The following is a 10,557-nucleotide window of genomic DNA, read 5'->3' as shown; positions in this document are numbered from 1 at the left end:
TGATACATCAAATCTGAGTGGAATATTTTTGAGATAATTAGTACCATAGAATACCTGAAGGGATCTCACTATGAACATGGAACATACCTTACCTCGAACCTTACCTTGTTTGCTCTGAAACATAATATGAATATCTTGGATTACCTTGCTTATTATTGTAAGCAGATCATTAAGGAGTGAGTGAAAGGGATCATTCATACGAATCAGACACTTAATCTTCGAAGATAGAAGTGGCATGGGTACATCAGACTGAAGAACATAACATGGAACATGTATACATGGGAATGGGACTAATATGGCATAAGACATGAATACATGAGTAGCATGGCATGAGGCATGAGAGACACGGCGTTTACATAAGTACTTCGAAGCTACATACCCTGACATTTGGACATTCGGTCATGAATATTGAAGTGTGAATAAGACATAAGTGTGACTTAAAGGGAGTATAAGTTGTAGGCTTCACTCTTGAGTATTTAGAGACATAGGGATGGATAAGATATCACTTTTGGAACTTAGATATACTTACAGAATGGGACATGGTTCAACATAGTTTACTCTTATTACTGTAAGTCGACACCCTAGCATAATACTCTGACCCGGCAACACTCCAGGGGCAAGTGGAGCTTGCCAACTCCGCTGGAACATTTTCTATAATGACTGCTACTCATCTGGGTATACCTGCGTGGCATGAAACGCAGCCCCCGAAGAAAGGGGGTCAGTACGGAAAATGTACTGAGCATGTAAGGCAAGAATCACAGTAAAAGAATCATCTGATATAAGGGGTGCAGAAACATATACAATGTCCATAATACCAAAACTCTTGCCTTTAAAGCATTGATCATACATATCATTATCACATAGCGTACCCGGCCCGTTATGGGACTCGGTGGATAAAATCATGTCATCATACTTTCATATCATCATGCATGCATATACATATACATATATATATATATATATATATATATATATATATATATATATATATATATACCGTACCCGGCCCTCTAGTGAGGGACTCGGTGAATGAGGTCATGTCGTACCCGGCCCATTAAGGGACTCGGTGGATAAAATCATGCATGTGAACATCATATATCATATACATACCGTACCCGGCCCTCTAGTGAGGGACTCGGTGAATCAAATCATCATATGCCCTCCTGGCCGCCATAACACATCATCATCTCATCATATCATCATATACATATACCGTACCCGGCCCTCTAGTGAGGGACTCGATGAACAATGCAGTGGAGTGCGCACGATAACATACTCGGCCCGAGACTCGGTGAACGATGCATTGAGGCATGCACGAGCAGAGTAGTGAGAAACCATATGTATATAAAATAAATTTCAAGACTCGATGAGTCGTACATAAATCGACATTTGAGGGTCATAAACACGTTTCAAGTCAATCCGAGTTAGTATGAAAAAGTTATGGACGTTTTAGTACAGAACCTTCTACAAACGTTTCAGAAGCCATTTTTGGAAAATCAAAGCAACAATCATATCAAGCGCCTTTCGGATATTGTTATGGATCAAATCAAATATAGCTTTTGGAACCATATGTACATATCAAAATATATCAAAGACTCAATGGAATAATCGAACGTGCTAGCATTTGAAGATCAAAACTTTAGTCATATCAATTATCTTTCGAATGCCATTCGGAAACATATCAAACAGAACTTCGGACATCATAGATACGCATCAAAACCATATGAAACAGCTTATGGAAATCAAGAACGTTAGCCATCCTAGTGGCTCTAAGAATGGGAGTTTCTTTGGAATCATATACATATCGTCTATTCGTTTCACAAGGATCATGCCAAAAGAAAGAAAGGGTAAGCCTTACATACCTGCTCCGTGTCCTATTAGCTACGCTTATTTATCCAAGCTTGCTAGTCTACATTCAAAAGAATTTTCACAATCATTAGATTCGTCGTCATACACTTGCCTTAGTTTCTCACATAAATTCACTTATAATCTACCGAAATTCCGGTAGCATTTCCCCTGTAAATACACCATCCCCGAGAATCTAACTCGGCCAATTTTATCAACAACAATCCGAGAATTCAACTCGGCGAAATTAGCAACAATAATACCAACAATCATATCTCCAGCTTCAACAATTATTTCCAATGCATTCTAACACTAGCAATCCTTTCTACACAATTCAACGTCATTTCATTTATATTCAATTCAATCACATATAATCAAGCCAATATCAATGCTTACACGTTCAAATACTTGGCCAAGACCTTACAAGAAAAATTCAAGAACACTTCAAACAATTCACACAATATTCAAAATAATCTAATCAATATGTCATTTCACCCGAAACCTCCAAAGTGCAACAATAACAATAATAACACATTTCCTTCCTTCAATTCATGAACTATACCCATAATTCATACACTAACCACATTATTCTCATAATTACAAGGAACCATATTAGAATCACATTAATTCCTCCAATAATTTCTCAACGATTACAACTTCATTTCAATTCATCCAACCTTCATTTTCATCATGAAATCCACAACTACAACAATCAAAATACTAAATAAAATCAATCCATCTCATCTTACCAACATGACCTTCATTCGGCCATCACTCCAACATACATATTTTCATGTATTTCATCCATTTCTACATGCTACAACATATACAAATCATCCATAACACATGTAAAAGAGGATTGAACACATACCTTTCTCACTCAACTTCTTGGCTTGGCTAAGGTTGTGAACTTGCACAATTAAATGGTTTTATTGCTCCAACACCCATTCCATGTTAAATAGGACGTTCCAATTGGTTGGAATGCTAGAAGAAAATATTTTTTCTTGATCAATTCCATGGACACCAATTTTGGAGCCATGGCCGAATACCACTACATATTTTCTTTTCTTGAAACTTCTTCAAGTTTCTTGAAATAAAGAAGATGAATAATATAATCCATGGGTCATCTTTTATTTATACACATTAAGCATCCATGTGGGCTTTGGCCCACCTAACTTTGACGGCCACATGGCCTTTTATTTCAAGCCCATCTCTTTTTTTTTTTATAATTCATGAAAAATTATTTTCCTAATTTCAAATTTTCCCTTAGCCTTCCTCGATATTTCCATGAGCCCTCTTGCAAATTTCCCTTTTTACCCCTAGCCTTTCTTAATATTTCCACATCAAACATTTTCATAAACAACTTGTGTATTATACAAGATCAAAATATAGCCTTGCCCTTAACTTGTCACAATTACCTTAAAATATCCGAATGTGCAAAGTACGGGATATAACATCTTGTATCTTAAACATGGAGTGTAAAGCTTTAACAAGGGCATAAGATAGGTATGTTAGGCATGTGTAGAGTACGTTTGGGCATTGGTACTACATAGGGCATGAATTATTCTGGAATTGGAAGCGTTACACCCTTAAAACCCGTTATTCGATCTAGAACTTTATATCATAACATAAGTACCTAGTACTTGATCTCAACGGGCATAACAAAAATCATCTTCTATGCACCTTATCTGGGCTACATGAAACTGTGATCTTATGACATTATCCTCTGATGCCTATCAACTTGCGAAACACAACATCTATATCGACACTTATCATACTATCTCCCCCTTAGTTAAAAAGTAGACGTCTAAAGCCTGTGGATCCCTTAAGCTAGAGATAAGTGGTCATCTAGTGGTTCTGCTAATTTCCTCTAAAATACTGACGACTCATTTTTTTAGCTTACTTCAAGCAAGTCTTACTTAGTGGGAAAATTGTATTAATTAAATGAATGGATTTCTAATGTACATAAATGGCATAACCTGGCTTTGTCAGTCTTGGGGAAAACTCTTTTCTGATAATTCTTAAAGGCTCTTCTTCTGTAGCTTGCTCTCTTACTGCTTAGATGATTTTCTTCTTTCACCAATTTCTATACCTCAAATTTAACTTAAACCCTTTGGGTTCTAACACGCCTTCGGTGTATTCAGACAGTTACCCACTTAGTAGTGCTAACTTGACTAAGTAACTCAAATCGTACTTCTACTAACTCTGCTGAAAATTTCTAATTCACCGTATCTACTCAAACTTACTTACTAAGCTTCTCTTACCACTTGCTAGTATCACATTCTCTAATTCTTCTCTGAGTACTAAAGTGAAACATAAGGTTATTTCTAACTTTTCCTCCTCATCTGACTCTATTCTTGGATTGTATACTATTTTTCTGAACTATAGACATAGATCACACTTAGGGAAATTTCATCTGTCTCAAACAAGGAATTGGAACAACTAACCCCAAACTCCCTATACACTTTCAAAATTATATCATACTATACACATCAGGGATAAATATTTAATCACATAACCTAAGAGGGAATTGTCATATCATTTATCTCATAGAAATATCTGCTCCTTGTAGTAACTTACTAACGTCATCTCTCTAGGTCTGATCTGAATAAGCTTAAATAATTTAAAACTAACCCAAAAAAAAATTCAATATAGTCTGCTCATGGTTTTCTTATCGCATCAGTCCCTTCCTAGTCATGTGCATAGATCGTATGGCAAAAATATATAAATACTAGAAAAGGTCGAGGCTTTCTAGTATTACAGGTGGTTGGCTCTTAGGCTATTTCCTTCTTAAAACTACCATGGACAATTTATGTCTGCTGTAGTTAACTTCCTAACATATTACCTTGTAGGGTCTTAAATCTGAAGTATCAACTGCACAATAACCACATAAGACATAATAGATCTAGGGAATAATATCTCATATGTGACAAGGAGGGAAAATTATTGGCACACCTATGACACATGTGACGGCACATCGGAGTCCTGGCGATCTACCATATCATGGCGACGTGCTTGATCCCCACTTAATCCTAATACTTCATCCCTATCAGTGCCTTGGTATGCTAGTGCCCGAGTACTACGGGCTGCGAACGGTGTTGTTGAATTGGCTATGCTTGGTCTAGGGGAACGAATTGCACTACCACCCTTAGTGTTCCTATTGTACTTAACTGAAGGGATTCTCTTTGCATGTGGCTTTGGAGACCACAATTATAACACACATCCGAACCCATCCTACACACTCCTGCATGTCTTTTTCCACACCTACTGCAAATGGGGTGCAAAAAAACTTTGTTATCCTATTTCACTTGTGGGCAATCTTTCAGATAGTGACCCTGCCGGCCACACCAAAAACATCTATGGGTGCCATAGCGGCACACCCCTTGATGTCACTTATTACACTTGCAGCAAATAGGATTATGAAAACCCTTCTTCCTCACATTGGTCTGAGTTGGGACATTAGTGGTATTTGAAGCAGGTTCTGATGACCTACAGTCGCAGAATTGAAAAATTAGAACTCTCGGAGTCTGAGAGTTCGTCTCTGGGGTCGCATCAATGGTAGCCCTCTGGCCCAAAGTTTCCTTTCTCTTAGCAGACATTTTCTGAAAGAATGCAATGTGCACGAGTCAGAATAACTCCTGATAACTCTATCTAAAAGCAACACATCGATAATGATTAGTTTCACATATTCCTCATCCACTGAGATGAGGCGTATTTGGTAGAATGGGTAACAACACACGAGTCTAAGTGATTTCTAAGAACATAGCTCTATTGCACGATCTAGAGTTGAAATAAGTGAGACAATCTTAGATGTCTTGGTGGTCAACTATTTATATGTGTGGCGCGCACACACATATAAAAGTGATCCCACTGGACACGGTTTCATAGACTCCCTAAGACACTTGAACCTAGGCTCTGATACCAAACTTTGTCACGCCCCGAACCATGGTCTGGGCGAAACACGGCACTCGGTGCCTTACTGCATGTGACCGAGCAAACCACATGGCTTGCTGAATCATCATGAGGCATAACATGAGCGGAATATAACGTGAATGTATGATGAGCCTTTATAAAACGTAGTACGTCATAATACTTAATAAAAATACTTGTTTAAACATGAGTGCGGAAATAACATGAATGAGCCTAAATGACTATACAACTCCGAATGTCTAACACAACATAACTAACTTGTCTAGTCTATGAAACCTCTATCATGAGTCTGACTGAAAAACATACTTACTAAGACAAGGCCCCCAGCATACCTTAGATGCATAACTGACATAAATAGAAGTAAAGACACAACCCCGAGTAAGATGGGGCTCACCAAAAGCTGATATGAGCAATGTCCTAACGAGCAAATCTGCTATCCTGTCAATCAATACCTGCATCGTGAAATGCAGGCCCCCGGGCAATAGAAAGGGGACGTCAGCACTTTGAATGTACTGGTATGTAAAGCAACTGAATGAAATAACATGGGACAAGAAATAATAATGATAGGAACTGAAACCTGGTCATGAACATGAATACATATATATATATATATAACATGTTAAAAATATCATAAGTAGGGAGAGCAATAACTTATAACCGATCCATGGTCTGGTGCTTGCGTCCCGCCAGCAGAACACTCAGTCCTTGCCAGGGAACATGAGATTTAATAAAATATGAAAGGATCCAGTCATTATGAGAGATCGCCCGGGACATGGGTGGAGCGATCCTCATCCTACGGTGGCTACGTAGTTTCAGGCTATCTGAAGCCTTTCTCGGTAATTAAAGCAACTCCCAAAATCAGGAACATGTAAAATAAGTGGCACTTGCTGCCCATGGTTTTCATGAATATAATTTGCTTGTACATGGATATCATAAATTATAGCTTGCTTGCATGAACTTGTAAAACATGTATAGTATTTTCTTGAAAATAGCATAATGTATCATAAACTAGCATGCATGAACCCATGGAATGAGATATATGGGTTTTTCATAGATTACGGACAGATTCTTAATAATCATAAAGAAATATTAAGAACTAAATGATGGAATTATAACAATTCATACATAATATAATCATGGACATGGACCAAGGGTTATCATGAACATGGTATAGAAACCCTAATTTTCGTAAAGAATCATCATTTATGGATTATGAAGCGTGGGGAAGAACAATGATGTTCCCACACGTAGATAGTAACTCTACATACCTTAATCGCTCGAAACTTGAAGAAAAGTCTGAATCTTTGAAGAAGAATTCCAAAGTCTTGAATTCTTGAACCTTGGGATGGGTTTTCTTGAAAACCCTAGTTTAGGAACAATGATTTCTTGCTTAGATTATTAGAGAATATATATTAGAATTGAGTTGGAAGGGTTTACTCAACTTACAAAGGGTTTAGGAACTTGAATTCAACCTAGAATCATGATAAAACTTACCTTGTAGGGTTCTTGAGGTTTGGGACTTGTTCTCTATGAACTTAGGGTGATTTTTTGTGAATGGGGTGTTGGGGAAATAAACCCCAAATCTTAAAAATAACTTAAAACGCGTAAACCCGACTTTTGACCCGAACCCCGACCTTTTATGCGTTGGATCCACGACGCACGCGCATCGCGCGACCCCTGCAGGTCGATATTCAGAGAGGGTGTTTTTTTACGATCAGCCCGCGAGGCCGGGCCATCGCATGCGCCCTCACAAGCGGCATGTGTCGGTTCTGCACAGTGTTCGGTAAAACAGGCATACCTTCTTGTACATAGCTCTGTTCGAGACCCATAATATACCGTTGGAAAGATATTTCGAAGGGCTACAACTTTCATTAAGGAAGTGTTCCAAAATTCCTAATTAATAAAGGGGTTATGGTCGTTGGAAGTAAGACCTTCTACAAACTCACTTGAAAACATCCCCCGTAGAAAGGCTTTTGACTTTGCTTTGTCCAAAGTATTCTTATGACTTGATTAGTTTCCAAAACACTTCCTATAACCCTCATATTGGTTCCATTATATTATCATCTTATGAGTCAAACCTTCGCCCGAAGCTACGAGGTGTTACATTCTATACACTTCAAAATCATATTAGACTATACACATCCGGGGTAAACACTTACTCATATAACCTAAGAGGGAACTATCATGTCTTCTTATCTCTTAATAATTCTTCTTGTTCATAGTAACTTTTTAGTGTCATACTCTCTTGTTCTTACCTAAATAAACAAATCAAAACTATTCCCAAAAATTCAACATAGTCTACTCGTGGTTCCTTTAGATACCTTTTTGTTGAAAACCATGGTAATCTATTTATGTCCGTTGCGGCTAAAATCATAATATGTTGCCCCATGGGGTCTTACGTTAGATTTATCACCATCATACATGTGCTGACATATAAGGATGCCTCTGAGTCCTGACGGCCTAGTAGAGCATATTAGTGGTTCCGACCTCCGCCTGTATTGCAAGACTTAGTTGTGTTATGCCCAGCTTGGGCTTGGGAATTATGGGGAGCTGATGAATATGTGGACTGAGCCACATTATCTCCGGTACCCTGTTTCACTGATGGGAAATCCTTTAGATAGTGAACTTACTAGCCACAGCCAAAACACCCATCCATGCTTGAGCGGCACACCCCTTGGTTTCTCCTACCACACTTGCTGCAGATAGGATTCTGAAAACCCCACTGGCACACATTGTCGTGTCTTGGAGCCTGGTGCCCTAAAAGTTTATTTTAGGCTAAACTGACCTTTTTTGTCATACTTGAACTCCTGAGTTGGTGCATTGGTGGTAAATGGAGGAGGACCTGATGACCTACTGTCTAAGAACTATCGAACTCCACCTCCATGTCGTCCTTCAGGGTTAAAGCTACATACAGACTTAACTCTTTTGTTGAACTCTTTAATCTTGGAACTGAACGGCCTTTTATGAGTATCAGTGCTTGGAGTTGTTCCCTGACGAAGAGCTTGCATAGAACTAATTTAGTGAGCAACTGGATAGCTCCCCTAACATCCATTTCAATGGAACTGGGCAGCAGAGTGACTGTAGTATGAACTTTCGCAGGCTTCTCTATAGTCGGTGTGGATGAAGTTGGGAGTAAAGAAGCCAATGCAAGTCTTTGAGCCTTGGTGTGAACTCTTTGAATCTGAGAGTCCACCTATGGAGAAGCATCAATAGTAGCCCTTTGGCTCGTAGATAACTTTCTCTTAGAAAATATTTTTTGAAAAGAGTGTAATATGCACGATTTAGAATTATTTCCTGAAGGTATAGCTCTAACTGCACTATCTAGAGTATGAAAGAACTGAGACAATCCTGAATGTCTTAGTAGTCAACCGTTTACATGTGTGGTGCGCACACACATATAAAGAAGACTCCACTAGACACACCTTCATAGATTCCCTAGGACACTTGAACATAATGCTATGATACCAAGCTTTGTCATGCCCTGAACCTGGGTCTGGACGTAACACGGCACCGGTGCCCAAGCTACTGGACCGAGCGAACCACATGACTGACTGTCTTAATGTGAAATATATATTTATACAGAATATCATTTAAAACATGTTTGAATAATAAATATCTGAATAAGTCTGTAATTAATAAAGCTAAAAATATCTAAATACTATCTTTGAAATAGAAATACTGAAATAGTCTGAAAAATATAAATTGTAGCCACCATAGCTAACATAATATATGAACGACACTGACTAAACTAATAACCTAGTCTATAAATCCTCTGACATGAATAGAAAGACTAACTGTTTACTAGCACAAGGTCCCGGCATGTCTTAACGGTCTAACATGACCTTTCATGAAGTAAAAGATAATACCCCGAAAGAAGTAGGGCTCACCAATAGCTGATACGCAGTGAATTCTAGCGAGAAGTCCTGTAGCCCTATATATTTATACCTGCATCGTGAAATGCAAGCCCCCAGCAAAAAAGGACGTAAGTACCTTTGAATTATACTTGTATGTAAAACCAACTGAAAGAATACATAGTTATGGGGCGCTCGGGGGAATGGGCAGCCCAAATAAATAAACAAAAGATATATCTGAACACTGAAGGCTGAATCGAAACTGAAATATAAGGATAACTTAACTGAACATGAGGAAATTCATCTATTTATCTAAGTTCACACACTGTTACCTCGGGTCCATACAATATTACATAACATGTGGCCTTGGGCCCATATAGTGTGTCACATCGAAACCATATAACGTGTGGCCTCTAGCCCATATAACATGTGGCCTCAAGCCCATATAGGTATTTGTTATTCTGTAAATCATGACATGAGTATGTGAATTCATAAGTTCATCAAATTATAGTTCTAACATGGATACTGAGCGTTACTATCACAAGACATGGAATCATACTATAGTTCTAACATGGATGATGAGCACTACTATATTGAGGCATGAAATCATGGATTGTTCATAGATTTTAAAGTATTAACTGTTCATAAGTATCCTGGGTTTTCATGACTGAGACTCGTGTGATATCAAGCATGATCCCACACTGATTACATACTAAGTTTATGATATTCAAAATGACAATCATGAACAACTACGAAACTATATCATTTAATAATAGAAGTTCTGAAGATTTTCATGAAACTAAGGCAAAATCTCTATTTTTGAGGCAATTCATAGTAATCATGAAAGAGCGAGACGTGGGAAGATCAATAACATTCCCACACGTAGAGTTTTAGCCTTACATACCTCAATTCCCGCTAAACGCTACCAACC

The sequence above is a fragment of the Lycium barbarum genome, chromosome 4, assembly GCF_019175385.1.
Source record: "Lycium barbarum isolate Lr01 chromosome 4, ASM1917538v2, whole genome shotgun sequence".
Classification (NCBI taxonomy): domain Eukaryota; kingdom Viridiplantae; phylum Streptophyta; class Magnoliopsida; order Solanales; family Solanaceae; genus Lycium; species Lycium barbarum.
The sequence above is the reverse complement of the archived record's forward strand: the minus strand, read 5'-3'. Positions refer to the sequence as shown.